This window comes from Salvelinus fontinalis, chromosome 40 (genome assembly GCF_029448725.1).
Source record: "Salvelinus fontinalis isolate EN_2023a chromosome 40, ASM2944872v1, whole genome shotgun sequence".
NCBI classification, from domain to species: Eukaryota; Metazoa; Chordata; class Actinopteri; order Salmoniformes; family Salmonidae; genus Salvelinus; species Salvelinus fontinalis.
In genome coordinates this window covers 11,821,808-11,834,720 of record NC_074704.1, presented here as the reverse complement: position 1 = coordinate 11,834,720, position 12,913 = coordinate 11,821,808, and the positions used below count along the sequence as shown (strand labels likewise).

The window sequence follows — 12,913 nt, the reverse complement described above, 5'->3', positions numbered from 1 at the left end:
TACAGCGAAAACACAATAAATCGTTATATTAGCTTAGCACATAGCAATTAGCAGCCCAGCATTGATTCTAGCCAAAGTGAGCGATAAAAGTCAACATCGCCAAAAGATATTAATTTTTTCACTAACCTTCTCAGAATTCTTCCGATGACACTCCTGTAACATCACATTACAACATGCATATACAGTTTGATCGAAAATGTTTATATTTAGCCACCAAAATCATGGTTAGACAATGTGAAATGTAGACAAGCTGGTAAAGAAAAAGTCCTTGCGCCACTTAGACAGTGATCTACTCTTATACATAAATACTCATAAACGTGACTAAAAAATATAGGGTGGACAGGGATTGATAGACAATTTAATTCTTAATACAATTGCGTTATTACATTTTTTAATTTATCCTTACTTTTCAATACAGTTTGCGCCAAGCGAAGCTACGTCAAAAAACATGGCGTCCTAAGCCACTAAAATGTTTCGACAGAAACACGATTTATCATAATAAAAATGTCCTACCTTGAGCTGTTCTTCCATCAGTATCTTGGGCAAAGGATCCTTTCTTGGGAGAAATCGTCTTTTGGTGGAAAGCTGTCCTCTTGCCATGTGGAAATGTCAACTGCGTTCGGGATGAACTGAAAAGCGTGCCCAACTTTTCACATCGTTGCAAAAATAAATGTCCCAAAATCGCACTAAACGGATATAAATTGCTATAAAACGCTTTAAATTAACTACCTTATGATGTTTTTAACTCCTATAACGAGTGAAAAGATGACCGGAGAAATATAACAGGCTAAACTAACGCTTGGAACAGGAGAGGGTCGGTGTCTTCCACGCGCGTTACGCAGCAAGAAAAGACTTGCTAGCTAAAGGTTTTTTTCATTTGTAGTGCCTGTGAACGCGCAATCGACCCCATTGGAATCGTCATCACGTAAAGGCATCCAGGGGAAGACGTAAGAAGTGTCCGTGTAGTCATAGCAATGACAGTGCCCTTTTAACTGACTTCAGAAGAGTGGCCAACATTTCTCAAATCTGACTCCATGTCAGGGAAATTGCTGTAGAATGGGCTCTGTTCCACTTAGAGACAAAATTTCAACTCCTATAGAAACTATAGACTGTTTTCTATCCAATAATAATAATAATATGCATATTGTACGATCAAGGATTTTGTGGGAAGCCGTTTCAAAAATTAGCCAAATTAGCATAAATAGTCTAAACAGCGCCCCCATCCCCAACAGGTTAACCACTGTCTTATCAAGCATTAGGTAATCCAATCAGAAGTTATGTGATCTTCATGTCATCCAATAGGAATCCATATGGTCTTAATGTCATCCAATAGGAATCCATATGGTCTTAATGTCATCCAATCAGAAGTTACGTGATCTTCATGTCATCCAATAGTAATCCATATGGTCTTTATGTCATCCAATCAGAAGTTACATGATCTTCATGTCATCCAATAGGAATCCATATCCTCTTTATGTCATTTTTACAGTCAAATAGATGAAACCATAATCATAAACAGAAGCTTTCTTCTTTTACACGAATGGAATAGATTTATAGCAATATTTCTTACTTTCTTATTTCTTACCAAGAGCACAAGATATGGTGACATTTCTACACAAATAAATTCAAAGGGATTTAGAAAAACATGTGAAGATATGTGTTAGTTGTGACCTAATGGACTGTTATACTGTAAATGTTTATTTTTCTTAATGTCACGTCCTGACCATAGTTCTTATGTGTGTTGCTTGTTTTAGTGTTGGTCAGGACGTGAGCTGGGTGGGCATTCTATGTTGTGTGTCTAGTTTGTCTGTTTCTGTGTTCAGCCTAATATGGTTCTCAATCAGAGGCAGCTGTCAATCGTTGTCCCTGATTGAGAATCATATATAGGTAGCTTGTTTTGTGTTGGGGATTGTGGGTGGTTGTCTTCTGTCTTTGTGTTCTGCACCAGATAGGACTGTTTTTGGTTTTCACATTTATTGTTTTGTTGTTTGTAGTGTTCAGACATCCTTTATTAAATTATGTTTAACACTAGCCGCGCTGCGTTTTGGTCCTCTCCTTCATCCCAGGAAGAAAACCGTTACACTTAAAGACATTATTAATATTATTAATTATTAATAACTATTACGAATAGTATGCATGTTTCTACATTCAGGCTAGTAATGTTCACACATTCTTATAAATGTTTACAAATATAATTGTAACTAGTTTATAAATCGATAAAAGGTTTATTCATGATACTTATTATCAAGTGTTACCATGGATACCTCTATGTACCTCTACTACCGTTAAAACGTTTGGGGTCACTTAGAAATGTCCTTGTTTATGAATGAAAAGCACATAATTTGTCCATTAAAATAACATCAAATTGATCAGAAATACAGTGTAGACATTGTTAATGTTGTGAATGACTACTGTAGCTGGAAAATACTGATTTTGTAATAGAATATCTACATAGGTGTACAGAGGTCCATTATCAGCAACCATCACTCCTGTTCCATTGGCACGTTGTGTTAGCTAATCCAAGTGTATCATTATAAAATGCTAATTGATCATTAGAAAAACCTTTTGCAAATGTTAGCAAAGCTGAAAACTGTTGTGCTGATAAAAGAACCAATAAAACTGGCCTTCTTTAGACTAGTTGAGTATTCAGCATTTGTGGGTTCGATTACAGGCTCAAAATGGCCAGAAACAAAGACTTTCTTCTGAAACTCGTCAGTCTATTCTTGTTCTGAGAAATTAAGGCTATTCCATGCGAGAAATTGCCAAGAAACTGAAGATCTCGTACAACGCTGTGTACTAGTCCCTTCACAGAACAACGCAAACTGTCTCTAACCAGAATATAAAGAGGAATGGGAGGCCCCGGTGAACAACTGAGCAAGTGGACAAGTACATTAGAGTGTCTAGTTTGAGAAACAAGCCTCACAAGTCCTAAACTGGCAGCTTCATTAAATAGTACCCACAAAACACCAGTCTCAACGTCAACAGTGAAGAGGCGACTGCGGGATGTTGGCCTTCTAGGAAGAGTTGCAGAGAAAAACCCATATCTCAGACCGGCCAAAAAAATGAAAAGATTAAGATGGACAAAAGAAAACAATTACAGGACAGAGGAACTTTCTGATCAATTTGATGTTATTTCAATGGACAAAAAATGTGCTTTTCTTTCAAAACAAGGACATTTCTAAGTGACCCCAAACTTTTTAACGGTAGTGTACAGTCGTGGCCAAAAGTTTTGAGAATGACACAAATATTTATTTTCACAAAGTCTGCTGCCTCAGTTTGTATGATGGCAATTTGCATATACTCCAGAATGTTATGAAGAGTGATCAGATGAATTGCAATTTATTGCAAATTCCCTCTTTGCCATGCAAATGAACTGAATCCCCCCAAAACATTTCCACTGCATTTCAGCACTGCCACAAAAGGACCAGCTGACATCAAGTCAGTGATTCTCTCGTTAACCTGTCTAGGATCAGCGTGGCGCTAGCGGCACCCCCCCCCCCCCCCCACTGAAAAACCAGTGCCGCGAAATTCAAAAAAAATATTTTTTTAAAATATTTAACTTTCACACATTAAAGTCCAATACAGCTAATGAAAGACACAGATCTTATGAATCCAGTCAACATTTCCGATTTTTAAAATGTTTTACAGGGAAGACACAATATGTAAAGATGTACATCTATTACCTAAAAACACATTAGCATAATCCACCATCTTTTATTTGTCCACCAACACCAGTAGCCATCACCAATTCGGCTAAACTAAGATATTTATAGCCCCTAACCAACAAAAAAACTCATTAGATGACAGTCTGATAACATATTTATGGTATGGGATAGGTTTTGTTAGAAAAAAGTGCATATTTCAGGTATATGGCATAGTTTACAATTGCACCCACCATCACAAATGGACTAGAATAATTACAATGAGCAACGTGTTTACCTAACTACTAATCATCAAACATTTCGTAAAAATACACAGCATACACGAATCGAAAGACACAGATCCTGTGAATACAGACAATATTTCAGATTTTCTAAGTGTCTTACAGCGAAAACACAATAAATCGTTATATTAGCTTAGCACATAGCAATTAGCAGCCCAGCATTGATTCTAGCCAAAGTGAGCGATAAAAGTCAACATCGCCAAAAGATATTAATTTTTTCACTAACCTTCTCAGAATTCTTCCGATGACACTCCTGTAACATCACATTACAACATGCATATACAGTTTGATCGAAAATGTTTATATTTAGCCACCAAAATCATGGTTAGACAATGTGAAATGTAACTCAGCTGGTCAGAATTTGTCCTTGCGCCACTTAGACAGTGATCTACTCTTATACATAAATACTCATAAACGTGACTAAAAAATATAGGGTGGACAGGGATTGATAGACAATTTAATTCTTAATACAATTGCGTTATTACATTTTTTAATTTATCCTTACTTTTCAATACAGTTTGCGCCAAGCGAAGCTACGTCAAAAAACATGGCGTCCTAAGCCACTAAAATGTTTCGACAGAAACACGATTTATCATAATAAAAATGTCCTACCTTGAGCTGTTCTTCCATCAGTATCTTGGGCAAAGGATCCTTTCTTGGGAGAAATCGTCTTTTGGTGGAAAGCTGTCCTCTTGCCATGTGGAAATGTCAACTACGTTCGGGATGAACTGAAAAGCGTGCCCAACTTTTCACATCGTTGCAAAAATAAATGTCCCAAAATCGCACTAAACGGATATAAATTGCTATAAAACGCTTTAAATTAACTACTTTGTGATGTTTGTAACTCCTATAACGAGTGAAAAGATGACCGGAGAAATATAACAGGCTAAACTAACGCTTGGAACAGGAGAGGGTCGGTGTCTTCCACGCGCGTTACGCAGCTCCCAAAGAATGACTAGCTTCAGAGTTTTTTCATTTGTAGGGCCTGTGAACGCGCAATCGAGCCCGTTGGAATCGTCATCACGTAAAGGCATCCAGGGGAAGACGTAAGAAGTGTCCGTATAGTCATAGCAACGACAGTGCCCTTTTAACTGACTTCAGAAAAGTGGCCAACATTTCTCAAATCTGACTCCATGTCAGGGAAATTGCTGTAGAATGGGCTCTGTTCCACTTAGAGACAAAATTTCAACTCCTATAGAAACTATAGACTGTTTTCCATCCAATAATAATAATAATATGCATATTGTACGATCAAGGATTTTGTGGGAAGCCGTTTAAAAAATTAGCCACATTAGCATAAATAGTCTAAACAGCGCCCCCATCCCCAACAGGTTAATACAATTGCGGTATTACATTTTTTAATTTATCCTTACTTTTCAATACAGTTTGCGCCAAGCGAAGCTACGTCAAAAAACATGGCGTCCTAAGCCACTAAAATGTTTCGACAGAAACACGATTTATCATAATAAAAATGTCCTACCTTGAGCTGTTCTTCCATCAGTATCTTGGGCAAAGGATCCTTTCTTGTGAGGAATCGTCTTTTGGTGGAAAGCTGTCCTCTTGCCATGTGGAAATGCCAACTGCGTTCGGGATGAACTGAAAGCGTGCCCACCTATTCACAGCGTTAAAGAAATAAATGTCCCAAAATCGCACTAAACGGATATAAATTGCTATAAAACGCTTTAAATTAACTACCTTATGATGTTTTTAACCTGTTGGGGATGGGGGCGCTGTTTAGACTATTTATGCTAATTTGGCTAATTTTTTAAACGGCTTCCCACAAAATCCTTGATCGTACAATATGCATATTATTATTATTATTGGATAGAAAACAGTCTATAGTTTCTATAGGAGTTGAAATTTTGTCTCTAAGTGGAACAGAGCCCATTCTACAGCAATTTCCCTGACATGGAGTCAGATTTGAGAAATGTTGGCCACTTTTCTGAAGTCAGTTAAAAGGGCACTGTCGTTGCTATGACTATACGGACACTTCTTACGTCTTCCCCTGGATGCCTTTACGTGATGACGATTCCAACGGGGTCGATTGCGCGTTCACAGGCCCTACAAATGAAAAAACACTGAAGCTAGTCATTCTTTGGGAGCTGCGTCATGAGCCTAGAGGACACCGGCGCGCACCTGTTCCAAGCGTTAGTTTAGCCTGTTATATTTCTCCGGTCATCTTTTCACTCGTTATAGGAGTTAAAAACATCATAAGGTAGTTAATTTAAAGCGTTTTATAGCAATTTATATCCGTTTAGTGCGATTTTGGGACATTTATTTTTGCAACGATGTGAAAAGTTGGGCACGCTTTTCAGTTCATCCCGAACGCAGTTGACATTTCCACATGGCAAGAGGACAGCTTTCCACCAAAAGACGATTTCTCCCAAGAAAGGATCCTTTGCCCAAGATACTGATGGAAGAACAGCTCAAGGTAGGACATTTTTATTATGATAAATCGTGTTTCTGTCGAAACATTTTAGTGGCTTAGGACGCCATGTTTTTTGACGTAGCTTCGCTTGGCGCAAATTGTATTGAAAAGTAAGGATAAATTAAAAAATGTAATAACGCAATTGTATTAAGAATTAAATTGTCTATCAATCCCTGTCCACCCTATATTTTTTAGTCACGTTTATGAGTATTTATGTATAAGAGTAGATCACTGTCTAAGTGGCGCAAGGACTTTTTCTTTACCAGCTTGTCTACATTTCACATTGTCTAACCATGATTTTGGTGGCTAAATATAAACATTTTCGATCAAACTGTATATGCATGTTGTAATGTGATGTTACAGGAGTGTCATCGGAAGAATTCTGAGAAGGTTAGTGAAAAAATTAATATCTTTTGGCGATGTTGACTTTTATCGCTCACTTTGGCTAGAATCAATGCTGGGCTGCTAATTGCTATGTGCTAAGCTAATATAACGATTTATTGTGTTTTCGCTGTAAGACACTTAGAAAATCTGAAATATTGTCTGTATTCACAGGATCTGTGTCTTTCGATTCGTGTATGCTGTGTATTTTTACGAAATGTTTGATGATTAGTAGTTAGGTAAACACGTTGCTCATTGTAATTGTTCTAGTCCATTTGTGATGGTGGGTGCAATTGTAAACTATGCCATCTACCTGAAATATGCACTTTTTTCTAACAAAACCTATCCCATACCATAAATATGTTATCAGACTGTCATCTAATGAGTTTTTTTGTTGGTTAGGGGCTATAAATATCTTAGTTTAGCCGAATTGGTGATGGCTACTGGTGTTGGTGGACAAATAAAAGATGGTGGATTATGCTAATGTGTTTTTAGGTAATAGATGTACATCTTTACATATTGTGTCTTCCCTGTAAAACATTTTAAAAATCGGAAATGTTGACTGGATTCACAAGATCTGTGTCTTTCATTAGCTGTATTGGACTTTAATGTGTGAAAGTTAAATATTTTAAAAAAATAATTTTTTTGAGTTTCGCGGCACTGGTTTTTCAGTGGGGGGGGGGGGGGTGTGCCGCTAGCGCCACGCTGATCCTAGACAGGTTAACTCCTATAACGAGTGAAAAGATGACCGGAGAAATATAACAGGCTAAACTAACGCTTGGAACAGGAGAGGGTCGGTGTCCTCCACACGCGTGACGCACCAAGAAAAGACTTGCTAGCTACAGGGTTTTTTGATTTATAGGGCCTGTGAACGCGCAATCGACCCCATTGGAATCGTCATCACGTAAAGGCATCCAGGGGAAGACGTAAGAAGTGTCCGTACAGTCATAGCAATATCAGTGCCTTTTTAACTGACTTCAGAACAGTGGCCAACATTTCTGAAATCTGAATCCATTTCAGGGAAATTGCTGTAGAATGGGCTCTGTTCCACTTAGAGACAAAATTTCAACTCCTATAGAAACTATAGACTGTTTTCTATCCAATAATAATATTAATATGCATATTGTACGATCAAGGATTTTGTGGGAAGCCGTTTCAAAAATTACCCAATTAGCATAAATAGTCTAAACAGCGCCCCCATCCCCAACAGGTTAACTTTCACACATTAAAGTCCAATACAGCTAATGAAAGACACAGATCTTGTGAATCCAGTCAACATGTCCGATTTTTAAAATGTTTTACAGGGAAGACACAATATGTAAAGATGTACATCTATTACCTAAAAACACATTAGCATAATCCACCATCTTTTATTTGTCCACCAACACCAGTAGCTATCACCAATTCGGCTAAACTAAGATATTTATAGCCCCTAACCAACAAAAAAACTCATCAGATGACAGTCTGATAACATATTTATGGTATGGGATAGGTTTTGTTAGAAAAAAGTGCATATTTCAGGTAGATGGCATAGGTTACAATTGCACCCACCGTCACAAATGGACTAGAATAATTACAATGAGCAACGTGTTTACCTAACTACTAATCATCAAACATTTCGTAAAAATACACAGCATACACTAATCGAAAGACACAGATCCTGTGAATACAGACAATATTTCAGATTTTCTAAGTGTCTTACAGCGAAAACACAATAAATCGTTATATTAGCATAGCACATAGCACATAGCAGCCCAGCATTGATTCTAGCCAAAGTGAGCGATAAAAGTCAACATCGCCAAAATATATACATTTTTTCACTAACCTTCTCAGAATTCTTCCGATGACACTCCTGTAACATCATATTACACAATCCATATAGAGTTTGATCGAAAATGTTTATATTTAGCCACCAAAATCATGGTTAGACAATGTGAAATGTAGCTCAGCTGGTCAGAAAATGTCCTTGCGCCACTTAGACAGTGATCTACTCTTATACATAAATACTTATAAACGTGACTAAAAAATATAGGGTGGACAGGGATTGATAGACAATTTAATTCTTAATACAATCGCGGAATTACATTTTTTAAATTATCCTTACTTTTCAATACAGTTTGCGCCAAGCGAAGCTACGTCAAAAAACATGGCGTCCTAAGCCACTAACATTTTTCGACAGAAACACGATTTATCATAATAAAAATGTCCTACTTTGAGCTGTTCTTCCATCAGTATCTTGGGCAAAGGATCCTTTCTTGGGAGTAATCGTCTTTTGGTGGAAAGCTGTCCTCTTGCCATGTGGAAATGCCAACTGCGTTCGGGATGAACTGAAAAGCGTGCCCAGCTATTCACATCGTTTCAAAAATAAATGTCCCAAAATCGCACTATTCAAAAGTGCAAAAGATATATTTTTTTAAATATTTAACTTTCACACATTAACAAGTCCAAGACACCAGATGAAAGGTGCACATCTTGTGAATCAAGCCAACATGTCCGATTTTTAAAATGTTTTACAGGGAAGACACAATATGTAAATCTATTAGCTAATCACGTTAGCAAAAGACACCAATATTCTTACTCCATCAGTTTATGACTCCATCAGTAGCTATCACAAATTCGGCCAAATAAAGATAAAAATAGCCACTAACCAAGAAACAACCTCATCAGATGACAGTCTAATAACATAGCCACCAACCATTTATTGTATAGCATATGTTTTTTCAAAAAATGTGCATATTTCAGGTATAATTCATAGTTTACATTTCAGCTACAATCAGAAATTGCACCGAAAGCAGCCATAATATTTACAGACAACAAACGTCAAATACCTAATAACTCATCATAAAACATTTCTGAAAAATACATAGTGTACAGCAATTGAAAGACAGGCATCTTGTGATTCTAGACAATATTTCCGATTTATTAAATGTTTTAAAGCGCAAACAAAATGTAGCGTGATATTAGCATAGCCACAATAGCCAGAAACACTTGGGCGCCCATGACCAGTCAACATGCAAGACAGATATTAGAAATAGCATCATAAAATGTTTCTTACTTTTGGTGGTCTTCCGTCAGAATGTTGGATAAGGTGTCCTTTGTCCAGAATAGTCGTTGTTTTGATCTGGAACGGCAAATATCCCTCTTCATTTAGCATGGACACTTGCCAAGTGACACGGATTACTCCAACGTCAACAAAGTTAGAAAACGGAACACGGCAAAACTCCGGAAAAAGTTTCAATAATCTGATTAAACTATATTGAAAAAACGTACCTTACGATGATATGGTGACATGTATCAAATCAAATCTAAGACGGAGATGTTCGTCTTTCATAACGACAGCTAAACAGAAGCCATATCCGTGTCCTCTTTCGCGCGCTCCAGAAACAGGAAATGGACGGTCACGTCAAACAAAGACCTTTTATTCCACCTCTGACCAAGATAGACACGAAATTTCTTCTCTCACCGCATCTTGACAACCAGGGGAAGGCGTAGGAAGTGTTTGTAGACTCTTACGTAACACGCCCATGTATAGGCATGAGGTTGAACAGAGCATAGATTTCTGACATTTCACTTCCTGGTCAGGAAAAGTGCTGCAGAAGGATTTCTGTTTCACTCAGAGAAATAATTCAAACGTTTTTAGAAAACACGTTAGCAAAAGACAACAATTTTCTTACTCCACCATTTTCTTACTGCATCAGTAGCTATCACCAATTCGGCCAAATAAAGATATTGATAGCCACTAACCAAGAAAAAACCTCATCAGATGACAGTCTGATAACATATTTATTGTATAGGATAGGTTTTGTTAGAAAAATTTGCATATTTCAGGTAGAAATCATAGTTTACAATTGCACCCACCATCACAACTCGACTAGAATAAATACAGAGAGCAACGTGTATTACCTAATTACTAATCATAAAACATTTCTTAAAAATACACAGCGTACACTAATTGAAAGACACTGTGAATTGTCCTGTGAATCCAGACAATATTTCAGATTTTCTAAGTGTCTTACAGCGAAAACACAATAAATCGTTATATTAGCATACCACATGTGCAAACATTACCCCAGCATTGAATCACGGCAAAAAGAGCGATAGCATTATCACCACCAAAATGTATAAATTTTTTCACTAACCTTCTCAGAATTCTTCAGATGACACTCCTGTAACATCATATTACAACATACATATAGAGTTTGTTCGAAAATGTGCATATTTAGCCACCAAAATCGTAGTTATACAATGAGAAAAGTAGCCAAGCTGGTCAGAAAATGTCGGGCGCCATATTGGACAGTGATCTAGTCTAGTGCATAAATACTCATAAACTTGACTAAAAAATACAGGGTTGACAGCTATCGAAAGACAAATTAGTTCTTAATGCAATCGCTGAATTACATTTTTTAAATTATCCTTACTGTGCAATACCGGGTGCGCCAAAGCGAAGCTACCCCAAAGTAAAATGGCGGAATATGCGTTTAACATTTTTCTACAGAACAACGATTTATCATCATAAATAGTTCTTACTATGAGCTGATCTTCCATCAGAATCTTGGGCAATGTATCCTTTCTCCGGTCTAATCGTCTTTTGGTCGAAAGATGTCCTCTTGTCCGGTCGAAATGGCCACTAACGTTCAGCATGTACTAGAAAAGTGCCCAGCACTTGGAAGTGCGTCACACAGAAATGCCATAAAATTGCACTAAACGGATATAAATTGCTATAAAACGGTTTAAATTAACTACCTTATGATGTTTTTAACACCTATAACGAGTAAAAACATGACCGGAGATATATTACTGGCTAAACCAAAGCTTGGAAGGAGGCCAGTCCGACGTCCATCGTGCGTCGAGCGCATTGAAGAAAAGAAAGCTACTTCCGCCTTTCTGTCTTTTATAAAGTCCCTGATTGCGCAATCGACTCCATTCAAATTGTCACCACTTACTGACATCTAGAGGAAGACGTAGGCAGTGTTTGTTTCCCCATAGCATTCACAGGGACATTACAACTGACCTGGGAACAGGGACCAAGATTTCTGAAATCTCACTCCCTGTCATGAAAAGTGCTGTAGAAGGAGTTCTCTTTCACTCAGAGACATAATTCCAACGGCTATAGAAACTAGAGAGTGTTTTCTATCCAATAATAATAATAATATGCATATTGTACGAGCAAGAATTGAGTACTAGGCAGTTTAATCTGGAGACGAATTTATGCTAATTCGAAACAGCACCCCCTATATTCGCAAGATTAATGCAATCGCTGAATTACATTTTTAAAATTAACGTTACTGCGCAATACAGCGTGCGATAAAGCAATGTCTACACTGCAAGTAATGGCGTCTTATGCATTTGACTTTTTTCAACAGAACAATGAATTATCAGCATAAATAGTTCTTACTTTTTGATGACCTCTCATCAGAATCTTGGGATAGGTGTCCTTTGTCCAAAAGAATCGTTGCTGGGTTGGAGAAAGTCATCTTCCACGTTGCAATTAGCAGTAAACAATAGCATGCGAGAGAGAGATACCCAACTTCCTACAACGCCAGAAAATGAAATACCTGAAAATCGCAATATACTGACATAAACTGATATAACTCGGTTTAAAATAACAAGATTATGATGTCTTTAAAGCCTATATCGAATAAAAACAGAGCCGGATATATCTAGGACCTAAAACGGGAGCTTCTAAAACGACATGCCAAGGTCCTCCCTGCGTCAGAGCGAAGAATCAAAAAAGAGGACACTGTGATTCCAATCAATTTATAGACTTTCGGATCTGCCTAGAGACTCCATTTCAAGGCCCTCTATTCGCTGACACCCAGGGGAAGATGTATGCAGTGCATCTCAACCAATAAAAGACAGGCAGAGTTATACACAGGTCTGAGAACAGGTTGGAAAATTCTGCATTCTCAACTCAACATAGGGAAATTGCTCTAAGTCCAGTTCTGTTTCAAGCACAGACATAATTCAAACGGTTTTAGAAACTAGAGAGTGTTTTCTATCCAATAATAATAATAATATGCATATTGTACGAGCAAGAATTGAGTACGAGGCAGTTTAATTTGAGAACGAATTTATTACAAAGTGCAAATAGCACCCACTATTGCCAAGAAGTTAAACTTAGTGTTGTACTTGACTGTGTACTCAGTAGTGTGTTTGTGTGT

General features: G+C 37.5%; 1 protein-coding gene across 1 annotated transcript in view; it reads left to right on the top strand.

Moving 5' to 3' along the window:
* The window catches only part of LOC129839513 (adhesion G protein-coupled receptor E5-like), a 98,066-nt gene extending 96,043 nt beyond the window's left edge, over positions 1–2,023 (top strand). The window contains exon 19 of the transcript XR_008757041.1: positions 1,233–2,023. The gene's annotated coding sequence lies outside the window, so the exon portion shown is untranslated. The remainder of the gene's footprint in view (positions 1–1,232) is intronic.
* The last annotated feature ends 10,890 nt before the right edge of the window (positions 2,024–12,913 follow it).